This window comes from Halichoeres trimaculatus, unplaced genomic scaffold (assembly GCF_033239565.1).
Source record: "Halichoeres trimaculatus isolate MK-OKI-2021-1 unplaced genomic scaffold, fHalTri1.1 fHalTri1_scaffold_15, whole genome shotgun sequence".
Taxonomy (NCBI): domain Eukaryota; kingdom Metazoa; phylum Chordata; class Actinopteri; order Labriformes; family Labridae; genus Halichoeres; species Halichoeres trimaculatus.
Genome location: NW_027437193.1, coordinates 15329994 through 15345117, shown reverse-complemented (window position 1 = coordinate 15345117; position 15124 = coordinate 15329994).

The following is a 15124-nucleotide window of genomic DNA, read 5'->3' as shown; positions in this document are numbered from 1 at the left end:
GCTCATGATTCACTTATAAGCAGTTCGCACACATTTTTCCTGCACTGCAACGACTTGAACATCATTAGCATGAATTTTGCACATCTGACTTTTATGTGGACTTGCTGACATTTTGCTTGTGAAACCATTTCTCTTGTTTTTAACATAAATGAACATTAAAGGCTTGTGGTGGTTCTGAATAAGACATTTCTGTGGCTAGTGTTAAATAAGTAGTTATTTAGTGGATAGTTGTGTTACTTCTATATATTTTGAGCCTGCATGGACGTAATACCAGGGTACAGTAGAGCTTCATGGCAGAGAGAACATTAGGTCATGTATATTAATATGACAAGAAACTAAACCCTCTGGGAGAAGATGTGAAGAGATAGTAAATGGAATGGTTCTGAAGCATAAGACGAAGTAATGACTTCATTAAGCGCTCAGCACCATATATGCCTAATGTGCTGCATAAGACGAAGAAATCTGTAAAATGTAAAGAACCAATTCTGCAGTAATACGTTTCACAGAGAAAGAATTCCATTAAAAACTGAAGGAGTCTCCCTTTCGTTATCTATCTCTCAAACCATCTCTTTCCATTAGTTTAGTATCACTGGCCATCTGTTCATTTATAGCCCACTCTTCACCACTTTCAGAGGAAAAAGGGCCTGAGCTCAGTGTGTTTTCAGACACTGTCCACAGCAGTGTTGGTGGATCCAAAATAACCCCTCCCTTTACCAAGAGAGGAGTGATATCAAAGCAATCTTTTTGGCTGCACTTAAGAGGCCTTCATTGGCTCTAACTGACCTTTCTCTTCACGGATCGGATGATTTAGAACACAGAGGGAGGAGGAAGTTAGAGAGCAATAACTTTTATCCCACTTACAGTTATATAAGAGATCTTCTGCAGTACAGGTGTTAGGAAGGCAAACGTTTAGTAGAATGGTGAAAAACAGGTACTTTGACAAGTGTTACATATCATTCCTTGTTTATCTCACTGCAACTACCACATAGAAATTTAATTTAAAGGGCAACTCCGTTTTTTTGACACCTGGACCTTATTTATAGGTGTGTGCATGCTCATATACTCACTCAGACAAATAGTGTGCAGCTCGGAGTCCTTCAGAAGTTATTTAGATCCAACCGATTTTAGCCGCACTTAGCGGGGGCCACGGCAAGGGAGCTTCAGCGCGGGACATAATCTCTGCAAAATCGCTCATTTCGGCTATATTTTTTTTATCCATCGCTATCCATTGTTGTCACAAACACACTCCTCTTCTGTTGCCATAGGCGAACACTGTCCACAAGCGCACCACCAGTTCACATTGAGTCGTGGACGTGCTCCTGTTTGTTGTTCTCGAGCCAGCTCTTCGTCTCTCTCCCTGCATCCTTCTTTCATGGAGCTCCTCGTCCGTGTACTCAGGCTCAAACCGGTAAGGACAACCGTCAAACTAGAAGTCGTAGTCTGAAGACGGTAGACGAGGTGACTTTATGATAACACTGGCGATAGATGAAAAAATATAGCAGAAAGCGATTTTGCAGAGATTATGTCCCGCGCTGAAGCTCCCTTGCTGTGGTCCCCGCTAAGTGCGGCTAAAGTCAGTTGGATCTAAATAACTTCTGAAGGACTCCGAGCTGCACAATGTTTGTCTGAGTGAGTATATGAGCATGCACACACCTATAAATAAGGTCCAGGTGTAAAAAAAAATGGAGTTGCCCTTTAATTAAACTTTGTTAGCATGAATGAAATGAAAAAACAAACTAAATGAGATGATTCACGCTGATCTAAATAAGCAAACAATAAATCAAAGCAAAAAGTAATCCAGGTTTACTAGGTGTAAAAAAAAAGACTAACTTTATCAGTATAAAAGATGTGTGCGGTTTAGTTAAAAAAATGATTAACTGTTGTCACTCTAACTCTCAGCAGAAACCTGAGAAAGTTAAGGCAACGTGAAGGTATCTTATGTTGTGTTAATTCTGGTGACCACTTTGGTTGAAACTGGTTTGATTCTTAAGGTTAAGGACTGCATTTCCCAGCAGCACCATCACCAACTATTGTAAAGATATGGCTCATCAGAGCACAAAAGCATGAAATTGCCTTGGAAGCAAATAAATAGAATATGGGTCTGAATTTAATTCTGTTTTTCATTACTTCAGACAACCTTCTTTTTGTAAAATGAAACAACTACAAAGTTTATTATAATTTATTTATAATTTTTACCCTGTCTGTCACAGACCTGTTGTCCTGATATATTGCTCTGGTTTCTGCATTGTATGAATACAGTTGGGCAAAAAAGTGTTAAGTCAGCCCCTGATTTTGAAAGTTCTCCTTCTTAGAAAGATGAGAGAGTTCTGTAATTTTTAACAGAGGTACATCACAAGTATGAGAGACAAAATGAGAAAAAAAGACCAGGAAATCAAAATGTAGGTTTTTTGAAGAATTCATTAAATTTGGTTATAAGCAAGCACGATTTCTTGCTCTCAAAGACCTGTAACTTCTCTAAAAAAGCTCTTCTGTCCTGTATTAAAAGCACCTGTTAAAAAGACACCTGTCCACACTCTCAAACAGACACCAAACTGAACCATGGCCAAGACCAAAGAGCCGTTGAAGGACACCAGTAAGAAAATAGCAGACCTGCACCAGGCTGGGTTTATAATCACTTTACAAGTATGTGAAAATCAACCTGCAAGAAGAGATGGAGGCTGGTGGTGCTAGCTCTGCGAACAGTAGCTATACTGTGCGGATTAATTCAACATTGTTTACCTGCAAACTCTGTGTTCCCATGTTTAACCATGCTCGATTCTTCGTCGAGTGTTTTCCTACCTTTTGTTCAGTTGGTATGTTGAAATTGAAGATAATTTATCAAAAGATGTAGAATAGCCAAGTGGCAACCTCTGGTCTAAGAATATGAGACGATGCGGAAGTGCTAAAATCTGCTGTTTCTCGAGTGTTCGCCTGAGGCTGGCTCTGGAAGTAGCGGAAGTCACATACACACCAAGCCAAAAAAAGCAATTTTCAAAGCAGAAATTAACCTATTTACAGCCTGGTTTAAAAAAGGTCTCCTGTCTGAGTCGCTAATTTTACTATCGGCACCCACTGCACAGGGGTTGAATTTTTTTTCTAACTCAGCTGTTCAGAGGATATTAAGATCGCGAGCTCCTCCAATAAGAGGCACAGCTGAGGGTCACGTGACCGACAGGCGCCCTATGGCTGTACGTGAAGCCCTTGCCACTACCAATATGGCCGCTATGGCCAATGTGCTTCATTTTCCATTTCAGAAACAGACGGGTGACGTCGGGGAGACGACGTCCATGCTTTATACAGTCTATGAGAATAGCATTGAAAGCAACCAGATGGCTTGAATAGATTACAAAGCAAAAATACAAGCACGGGCACACCATTCATGGCTCTGATTGTTTACAAGCAGACAAATCAAAGATACAGAAGAACATGTTGTGGAGAAGAAAGAGGAAATGTTCAAAAGACTACAAGTTTGTGAACCAGCAACACTAGCATTGGGATCCTCCAGGGCCATGACACTAGAATAGATGGGGTTGCTTGTGCCTACGGGAGTAAAAACATAGGGACTCATTTATCACGGTTAGCTTCTAAGTCATTCATTTTTTCTGTTAATCTTAAAAAAGCAAGATACTAAGAGGACAAGAAGTACTTCGAGGCTCTATCCAGTCTACTAACACTTGTCCCAACACATTTCAGAGGACTTATTTGCAAAGACGGTTGTAACTACATAGATTTGTTGTCTTCCAAGTGATACAGTACTACACAGCAGAGAACCTGAGCAAGTCTGATCTGATCTAGTCTGATATAAGACTTTAAATCAAATTAGCAATGCAGCTGCAGTCACTGCAGCCTCAGGGTTTGTTGTTCTGCTACAATTTCATGTGACTTCTTCCTCCGCATGGTGAAATCAGAGCAATAATAGACAGCGTTAAGGACCAAGCATTCAAGTAGTGCAAACATTACATTTCCAGCCTGTGAGTGACTGAATGTTCCTCTAAACGCAGCGGACGTCAGTCACAATGAATCTGATGTGCAGCTAGTCAGGGAGTGGCTCTACTTTTCATCTCGCATGAGGCGCAGGGGCCTTAACGGAGAAGATGGACTGGCTGTGCTTATTGGGGAAGACAAGTCGTGTTCACTTGAATTTTCACAGGCCTTTGTCAAGAAGCTAGGGTGCGTTCAAAAGATTCTGCTTCTTCTTTTTTCCCCCTATGCAAGGGAATAATTTATTCAAGGCCTATTCAGGGAATCTGTTTGTCAACATAAGACTAAAATGTGTATTCAGGAGAGAGATTGATGATTGCGCTGTGTAATGAAGAAATGACGGTTATGTGGTATTTTAAATTTCCTGTTACAATCAGCCTTTACCTGTCAGACCTGTCATTATTGTATTCATAAACCACCTTTCAGAGGCTGTGAATAGCAGCTTGATAACAAACTATACCCGACACTTTTGCATATCTTTTTAATATGCTGAATGCCACAAAAATGTTAGCAAATGCTCTTTGACTCCAAGCTGTTATAAAAGTGACAAGAGCGTGTGGAGTGAACACAAGGCATTTTCACTGGGCAATATTTACAATAGTCACCACACACACAAAACAGCTTTTTTAATCAAAGCCCTTTTTCTTTCCCTGACCAAAAATAAATCCAGAGCTCTTGGAGGAAAAAAAAAAGTCTAATTGATCGCCATAAAATACAAAATGGATTAAATCATTTCTATATACCAAACACTTCAGCCTTTGTGGAAGTGGTTTGTGAAGTATATGCTGTATGATTTATAAGGCAGCTGTAAGTGTTTGCTTTGTACTAAACTACAGCAGGATTTAATCATTTCCAAGGCCAAGTCTCATCTATATCTGAGTTTGACAGTCCTCTATGGTTTTAAATCTGGATGTATTTTAGTTCCGCCGGAATACACACACAGTTTTTGTGGAATATTCATGCTGCAAACATTCAGGGCCAAGGATGGTTTATTGGGTTGAGATCTGGGGAGTATGCTTGCACCACCGAGATGTCTCTGGAACTGTGTGGAGATGATACAACGGATTGAGCTGCAGCGAGATGTCATCCAAAAAAAGTGGGCTGAGGGCATAATAAGACAAATTTTTCAAAGATATTTAGAATGATACTAAGGGAACTGATGTGACTACTGGCCTGTACAAGCTGGTGCAATAACTCATGCAGTTTGTGCTCAATCGTCACCCTGCCGTGACAATGCTGCAACCTTGATCCCTTCGGACTTGGCAAAGCGTCCAGCTGTGCAGTAGACATGACATCCCCACCATGGTTTCCTTTTTGTCCGTTCGTTATGAGTGACAGAGTGGAACCCCGGCATGGTGTTTTGCTGCCGTGGTCCATCCATTTTGAGATTTGACTAGTTGTCTGATTTAAGATGCCCTCCTGCACATCACTGTGGTGCCGAGCTGTTACTTGCATTTTTGTGGGCCATCTGTCAGCTTGAACAAATCTTGTCATTCCACTGTGACCTCTCCGGGCAACAAGGCTTTTCTGTCCACAAACCTGTCACCAACTGGAAGCTTTTTTTTCCGGTTTGTTTGCCCCAATTTTTTTTTTTTTTTACTGTGACTCAACCTGATGCCCGCTGTAATGGATGAACTTCCTGGAATAGTGACTGTGTTTACATTGGAATTAGCACATGTGAGATCAAACATCACACCACATTTAATGCTGCCCATTCTACCATTTAGAAAAAAAGTTACTGAACCGCTCAACCCTGTTTGCATGCTTTACACTCATGCATTATTCATATACAGTGTGACTCAGTGTCTGGAGGTGCATGCTGTGCGTAAATGAGAATGTGTACTTAATAAAGTGGATGGCAAGTGTTGTGTTGATACTTTTCTGGGAACAACAGTCATAAAAGATCAAGTCGCATGCAATTTTTACATTACCCTAGGCCTCTACCTTATTTAATGTTTTAAATGTCTTGGAGCTCAGAAAGCCTGATATCACAGTTGACTCTTAAAATGAAATACCCAACACAATGGGATGAATGAAGTGAGGTGAAACTGCTGAATTGTTCCTCTTTATTTACATTCCTTTCTAATATGTATAAAACAACTAACATGGTGAGGCTGGGGCACAAAATGAAAGTGCGTTTGCAATGTTTTGATTATTTAGTTTGCAGTAGTCTGAAAAAAGAAGAAAAAAAAAAAGAGTATTGCGCTAGTTCAGACAGACAAAAAAGTCACTTAACACCAGCCCCATCAGTTTACAGCTCAGCTGATTGCATCCAACTGGCAAATAGTAAAATGAGCCTTCTATTCAAACTGCTTTAGCCTGCCTACTCTTCCTGCCTCCCCACCGTCACCCCAGCTCCTCTTGTTATACTGTGTCTAATTTTACCAGTGTCATTTGTAATCCCACTTCTGTTCAGTTCTGTACCTCTGGAGGTCTTTGCTGGTGCTTTTCTTGTCTTGGGTTTTCATGTATGCACAGGAAAGAGATAGGAGGTGTGCTCAACCCATCTCAGGCTTTGGCTTTCCACATGGGGACATTGAAGGACAGGGAGCTCCCACAACAGAGCCATACCACCAAATATAACTACTACGGCCTCCTGAACCAAATACATTAATAAATGAACTAAAAGGCTTGTTAGGAGACACTAACATAAAAGAAAGATACCACAACACACACACACACACACACACACACACACACACACACACACATACACAAGATTGCAAGTTGTTTTACCCAAAAATAAATAAACAAAAGGAGCTGGAGACCCAGAAAGCAAGCGCAGAAGTGCGAGTGTTGCTTCTTCATAGAGAAGGTACTAGGAGATGTTTCTTGTGGTGGTTTTCCCAGCCCTCTGTCCACTAGACAGAGTGTGCTTGTCTGAGTGTGTAAATGCGTACACGTGTTTATGTTTTTGTGAACACGCAGGGGTAGAACTTCGCTGTGTGTGAAAGAGCACGAGGACAAATGTGAACACGAAGATGTACAAAGGACATCCCTTCATATAAACAATATAAACAGCATTAGGCTATTTAGTCAAAACAAACAAACAAACAAACAAAAAAACAAGGTATAGGCCTGATTTATGGAAGAGGTAACTCTAAAATACTTCTACTGTGTTTTGGTGCTATATGAAAAATAAAATCAACTCAACCTGCAGTGTGGGGGGCAGGGACTTCTAGGTTCTTTTTTGGTAGGCCATTTTTCAGGGGAAAATAGGCCAGTTTTTGAGCTTCCTGTAGCCAGTAGCCCATGGGCTCCGAAACTTCCAGGGGGCGTCCGAAAGGTCCGTGGGAATGTCCCCAGTGGGTTTTTTTGTCAAAATCGTGTTTAGGTCCAATTTTCGGAAAAAGCCCTTTTTGCTAGACGTTTTCTTTGAGTTCCTAGAATGTTGCAGGATGTTGTCTCTCAAAAAGTTCTAAAAATGTTTGGTGGTATTCTTTTTAAAATGTCGAGGAGTTTTTTATACCAGGCCATTTAGGCAGCCGTTTTACCAAATAGGCCGTTACTCCTCAAAACGTAACCCAAGGGCTCCAAAACTTAAAGGGCATGTCCACGAGGTCTCTAGGAGCATCCCCAGTTGCTTTTCTCAAAATTGTATTTGGCCCCAACTTTGGGGGAAAAGGCCTTCTTGCCCTTCTTGGGGAAACACTGGTCTTCGAGAGAACTAACACTATGAGGTGGCGGGTGCCCTGCACTTTGTTATGCAGGAAAAACCCAGCACAAGCGTCACTTTGTATTGTTTCATGACAGTTTCACCAAACATGATGTGCAAAGGAAACACTTGTTGCTCTGGAGCTTTTAACGTTGACCAACCTCAACTTTCAAACACTGGCTAAAGGTGGCGCCCATTTATCCCTGCATTCATGGGGAGATCTAAAGCAATAGGTATAATTGTGACATATTGATGCAATACTGTTTTTAATTATTTCTAATAGCAACATTGAGAATCAGGGCTGTTCCAATCCCCACGGTATATGGTATCAATATGGTATTAATGGTGGTAGTTATGAGTACGTCATCCAATGCATACAATGATACCAAGAATACCAACGCAGTCTTCAAATGCAGGATTATGTGGTTGCTAGCATGTCGCTCTTAGCGTCAAGCTGTTTGCATGTTGCTTGTCTCATTCCAATTCTCCGACAAGAGTCAACATTCACAATCGATAAATATATACCTACATAGACAGCTGCTGCATAAATTTAGCTAATCCTCTTAGCGCAATTTAGCATCTTCATTTTGAATGATTTTAACCACCTGATGCTAACTTAAAGCAGCTGTCTTGTAAGAGGGCTCAGTTACACATATGGTCACCTCAAATTGGCCAGACATACCAGAAAAAAGACCACAAGTAGCACTTTGTGGTATGAGTGTGTGTGTGTGTCGTGATGTCAGAAGTGGGCATTGAAACAGAGGCGTGCTGACTCACCCAATGATCCTGCTGAACGCTGACATCAAAACAAACAGACAGAGGAAATAAGCCGTGGCATTGAATCAACAAACAGCTGTCAACCATCGCTACGTTACATGACGGGCTCAGCCGTGGTGAGAACAACAGAGCGTAAATGGGAAGGGACAGATGGACACGCTCCGTTTGGGTGACAGACTGCACAGCCCTGGGTAAGGTGTGGGACAGGCAGCGGTTTATAAAGAAATATGCTTGACACCGTTGAAGCTTGCTGTAAAAATCAAATCAGGTTGCCTGGAGAGGATTTGTGACTCCAGCGTTGGTGATAAAATGTGAAAGTGTTCGAAACATTTCCAAACACTTTGAAACATCCTAAAGTTATCTGTTTTTTCTGCATGACACATGACTCTGACGATCTAATTATGCTTAATAATCATAACCGCAATCAACCGCTTATCGTAGTTTAAACTCTACATTATCTTCATTTATCACAACACATGATGCTCTCACTCGTTTTGAGCGCATACAATTAGAATACAAATGGAAAGCAATCACACTGAATTGCTCTGGTGATGTTGTCACAAAAGATGCATGCCAGCAGTCCCAAGATAATGCAGCCAGAATGATTGCACATGTTATCTCTCAGTTGATAACAATGCATATGCAATCTCGAGGCCCTCCCCAGAGTATTCTGCAGCACTTACATCTGGAGACTCAGATATGATCACATGATAACACTTCCATAAGCTCTTTTGTGTTCAATGTTGATGCAAAGTGTTTCTCAAACTCTCTTGGTTTTGATTATAAAGGCAGATATTGAAACTGTGTGCTTTTTGTTATCAAGCCTCTGTTACAATAATACCCCTGCAATAGCATCCAGTGCTAAAAAGCTGTAGGCTCGACATGGAACACATTTTTTCTCTCTTACATCTTTTAGGGAAAGCACTATATATACTCCTGTCTCCATCAACACCATAGATCTTCTTGAATTTGACAACCCCACTCAATTGCCCTTGTCTAATGGCTTGTATCGGGATATTGCAACGCAGAACAATATGCAATCGCTTCTGGGGAAACAGATGCAGACAGTCTGGCATTGGAAATAATTTAATGTGAAATTATATATTTTCTTAATAGCTACACGTCTCGTTCGTCTCTCATACGAGTGATCTGGGAAAAAGCCCGATTTTTCAGAGCTGTCCAAACCTGCCACAGACACTTGTGTGACTGTGTCTTTTCTTTTTTGTAACCTCAGTTGTGTAAACATGGCGGGCAGCTGACTTTTGCAGAAGTATGTGATGTGCTGTGTAATCCTGGAGGAGGATTACACAAAGCAAAGCATAAAGACATGCAAATAATACGTATGAAAAATATACAGTACTGTAAGTATCTTTGTTGTTGCTGTGTTGAGATCAAAGAAGAGCTGTGGATGAGAATGTTTACATTTCTCTTGATGAGAAAAAAAAAAGAAAAAAAAAGTAAGACTGAAAAACCGTGCATATGAAGCGATGTATCAAAAGCATGAAAATGTTGTTGAATCATTCTCTAATGTGTCCCAGATGAGCAGAAGTGTCGCCCTCTGATGTGATAAGACTTGAGAACATCTCTGACAAATTTGGTCCCAGGCAACCTAAAACATAAAGCACACCAGACATTCTGGTTATGTAATGTGTGAGCTTTACAATTTTGGGTTAAAAAATTTGGTTTGGAAATTATTTTAAAACATGTCATGTGCATTTAAGAGAAACAGAGAGAAAACAAAACTTGACATATCAAAAAAAAAAAAAACATTTTATATCTGGAATCTAATATAATTTGAGAAAAATTATAATGAATGACAGCATCTTAAGAAAAACAGATTTTACCATGTTGGTCTCAAACACATTATTAATGTGCCACTCTCCTGAAAGTGTGACAGGGCTGACCCAACCCTGCTTCACAGTGACATCTTTTATTTGTCACTGACCACAGAAGGGAAACATTTGCTTCCTATTTCTTGCTTACATGCAAGATTGGCACAAACAGTTGATGCTTTTCAATACCCAGTATTATTTGCTCCACAGGAAGAACAGTGGTGTGTTTCATTACTCAGACAAAGCTGCAACAGGACATTTTCTTCTGAAAATAAACCCAGGATCTTTAAAGAAAAAAAGGATTCACATCTCTGGTTCCTGGCTTATTAAACGTGCAATTTGTGTTATCAGAGCATTCACATGAATATCTTTTATGAAACACCCTTTCGTGCTGTGTGACATGTTTCCCAATACCAGCATGACTCAGAATGTTATTATTTTGGTTTCTTCTAATGGGCCAGGGGATCTGTCAGATTCTGTAGTTTTTCAAAATGAAGGGAAATTACATGCTAGGTACCAGTGTATCAAAGGCATTACCAATTTTCAGCACAAACACATTTCAAGAATTCATTGTTTGTGTTGCTGCTCTGTCTCAGATATCCATTAATGCAGTCTTTGGGATTTTTTTGTTGTTGTTGTTGTCTTGAAAACTAGACAGCGTTTCTTTTCCCCCCACTAAATCTAAGGCTACACTGGTATAAAGATTATTGTTGGGGAAAGGGATACCAGATTTCACTACCTGCTTGAATTGCAACTTTGCACTTTACAATTTTTCAATTCTTAATTTTAAAATGTTTAAAAACTAAAACTAAATACTCCATTTAAATATTTAATTGCAATTAATCACATTTAACTGACAATTTCAAATTGATTTGCTCATTTTTTTAAAATCTTTTCTAAATGTACCTTAAATGGATAGTTTTCAAGTTTTTTAACTAAACAGTCTGGTTTTTTTTTAGGCAGCTCAACACAAACTGATAGAGCTCATGCATCACAAAAATAGATGCATAGTCCAACAAGTACTTTTGGTCAGAAAAAAAAGAAGATAATTCCCTGGACACTTCACACTTAAAAAATTATCTCACACAATATATCTCTCTGCAGCCCCTGTATTCTTGGCCAGCAAGTGGTATTAGAGGATGCAGTCACTCTGGCAAACTGTACCGTGCTTGTTTGGCCAGTGTGACCGCAAGTGTGCCGTGCTTAAGCATGATTCACTTCTCTGCTTTGGCACGCTTCAGAGAGGTGGGCTTCAGCACAGTTCACTTCATTCAAGAGCACAAACGCGCGGACACTGCGTATGATCCATGACGCATGATTGCCTCAAGCGCATTGCTCCACAATCATTTTGAACAATGGTGGGTGTGTTAGAGGGCTGTGTTGGGCCAAAATGCAACATTAATACTTAACATTAGTCAAGAAGTCTCTAAAGTCAAACCAGTGCTCTCTGTGTCTCACTGTGTTGACTCTAATGAGATCTCGCTTCATTTAAAGATGCTTTACAATGACGTAGGCCATGCATGTATGTGGTACCTGCTAATGGTTCATATTGGAGTAGTGTGACCGCTGGCCGGATTCTCCAGCAGGGGGACGATGCAGCAGGGGGCAATCGTACTTGAGCACAGCACAGTCTGGATGGTGAGTGTGCCATCCTGCAGTGCCCATTCAAAACACCGTCTCTACTCATTTCTGCTTGTCAACCACAATAATTTTGTTAGTGCTGTATCGACCCTGATTTCCCAACCTACAAGGCAGGCTGAGGGTCATACACAGAACGCATGCTCGTTAATCGCGCGTCCAACACATTAGTGGTGTTAAGAGACAGCCCTACTACATACAGTATATTTCACAAAACAACATGAAATGAAATAGATGAAAACTAAATAAATTGAGATATGTCATTTTTTAAGTTCCAACTGCAATGTTTCAAGTTTCTCTTATAAATGCTTACATTGTTGTTCTAGGTTTATTTTACCTTTGATTGGCAACATAAACAAATAAATATAAAAAAACACACTTCTCACTATCAAGACTTATTACTAACTTTAAAGGAAGGCGTTCTCTCACTGTTACTTCAAATACTTCAGTTATCTTTTTCCCAGAGTCATGCCACCAGGATGCTCGCTGTTTTCATTTTTTTCTAAACTACATTGATCCTCCAAGAATTCAATTATGGCTTCCTCTATCCACTGGGAGGTCAAAACCCAGTGTCAACAACTGTCTCAGGGATAGAGAATCAGGGTCTAGCTCAAGGACACTTCTACTGGTGGATATTTGCTGTCAGTGAAGCTTGAGGCTTTTACAAATAAAGGATGGTGAAGCTGCACTAAGCGCCAACCTGCTTCCATGCACTGGACTGATAACAAATGTGTGTTGAGTTGACTAAACGATGAAACATTGTCAGCCTTGCAAATCTAACTAAATATACTAGTTGATTAAAAAATATCTAAAAATAATGTTATTATTATACATTGATTATATGTTGTGTCTAAGCTGTAGTACAGCCATCAACCACTGGCTGGGGCTGAAGCTCCAGTAAATGGGTACTGAAACTGAAACAATGCAATAGTGCCCTACTACTAAAACAAGCACAGATATATGGTGCTTTAACAGATTTATTAGACCACCTGTTATAAACCTGAGAAAACCACCCAGCATCAGCTTTAAAGGTATAATTGATAGTTTGATTTAGATACACTTTTTTTATACTGGTTAAAATGATCCACATGTCCCGATGGCAAGCAATTCATGATGTGTTCTTAAATGAGAGCGAATGATATCCGCTATCTACAGCAGGAGAAAACCCAGGATAACATCAGCCAATCACATCGATTAGGATCCAATCTGTTAAACCAATCAAATCCCCTCCTGCCATTTTGCCCTCCTCCGCGTACATTTCACAGGTGTGCACTGCCCCTGACTCAATGAGTGTTCCCAAGTTTAGCGGTGTACAGGTTCACACTCAGCAGAAGAATGGCAGAGAAACTACCCATACCCCGATTACTGGTGACCGCTCCTCTGGCTAAACAGATCAAGAAAAGAAAGACGGAGGCTTACTTTTCTTTTATTTTCTTTGTCTGTTCTCCTGCCTCTAACTACTGCCCCTCTCACTCAACCTCGGGCCATGAGGTACTTGGCTCTGGATCAGAGTCTAATAAACTCTCACCACAGGGGCTCTGACAAGCAAAAAAAAATTGTAATATTTAAAGTCCTAGAGATAATGTACATGCACTATTTGTATTATAGCTTTACTCCTGATATCATGTCACAGGTAAAAGTGGATAATGCTAGCATGACAGTTGTGAGTACCAACAAAAGTCACGTTTGTTTATTTTTTTTTCAAGCTTGACGTTTTAACGTTTTGGTGTTTCCTTACCTCTAAATGAGACATGACTCCAGGTAGTGCAAAACTTAAAATGATGTGCTGAGTCCGTCTTTCAGTCATTCACAATCATAGTCGCGAATCAGCTGCGCTCATGCATGTGAGGGGGGTATAGAGGAGCTATAGAGGAGCTCCAAGGGGAGGGGGAGGAGGGGCTAGGCGGAGTCCTGACGAGATGCTACATTCAAATTCATGCTAGTTTTTCAGGACTGCCAACCCTGCCTTTAACTCTGTTTCTTTTAGGGATGGGTACCAAATTAGGTACTTTTGTAGGTACCGACCGAATTCTGTCAAAAGTACTGGGTATCGACTCATGTAAAACCAAAAGGTACCATGTTTAGGTACCTAAATGCTTCCTTGAGACTGTGAGGGAGTGGAAGAGTAGGTGATTTTCCATGCTGGACATGAACACAGCATTGCAAAGTTATATAATGAAGAATGTATTTGTTAAATTGATTTTTTTTTTTATTTCATTATTAAACAAATTGACATTTTTTGCCACATAAACACAAAAAAGTACCGAAACTTGGTACCATTGAGTACCGGTACCGATTGCCAGGTACCGGGCATCGGTACCGTATCGTTTCAAATGTGAAAGGTACCCATCCCTAGTTTCTTTGTGATTCAGAGACTTCCCAACATGTCACCACAGGAATGAGGGGTTTTATTAAATTTGAGCCAAAAAACTGGAATTCTCTAATGATAATGTTCTCTACTTTTTTCCTTCTTTTTGTAAAACAGTACATTTGAGAATTCATGGATAATAGCATTGGATATGTCGAAGCATTGAATTTATAACTTTGGTTATAGCGCTTGCACATACTGGTGGATCAGTCATTACAGAAACACACAAAGTGCTTTAGCAATATACTGTTAATTTAAGGGAGTGGTGGAAAACACCTTACACTGGGTGGTGGTCTGATAAATTGTAAAGCACTGTATGTGTTTTTGGCAATGTTTTGATCTGAATCTGGTTGAACAAGCAGCAATGCACAACCCGTACAGCATATGAGTGTCGACTTTCAAGGGCAAAAGGTTGGGGATGCTAGCTCTGCTATCAACACTTGAAGGAAAAAAAAACAGTCAATTTGTGATCCTTTACTCCTTTACTTAAATCGTGAGAAATAAACTGTTATAATTTGAACTAAACACTCAACTTTTCTCAGCTTTGGACAAGTTGGTTCATCTGGGTTTAAATTTATGAGGAAGTTAGTTGATTTGGAACAAGTCCAAAAGCTATGGAGCTCATCTCTGGCTCTGCTCACAGACCCAACCCTCATCTGCATGTTTGCCCTAAATCTGCCCCCCAATTTTTTCCTCTCTCTTTCAGCTTCTTATCCAATAAGAGGCTAAATTGCTCATAAGTATGGATGAAAAATAAATAAAAGGCCTTGAATGTTTTCAAATGATACAGAAGTTGTCATAGTATAAGACTGAACCCTGCACATCATTTTCCACACAAGAGAGCGTTCACTAAGTGAGTGGCCTTGAAGGGAT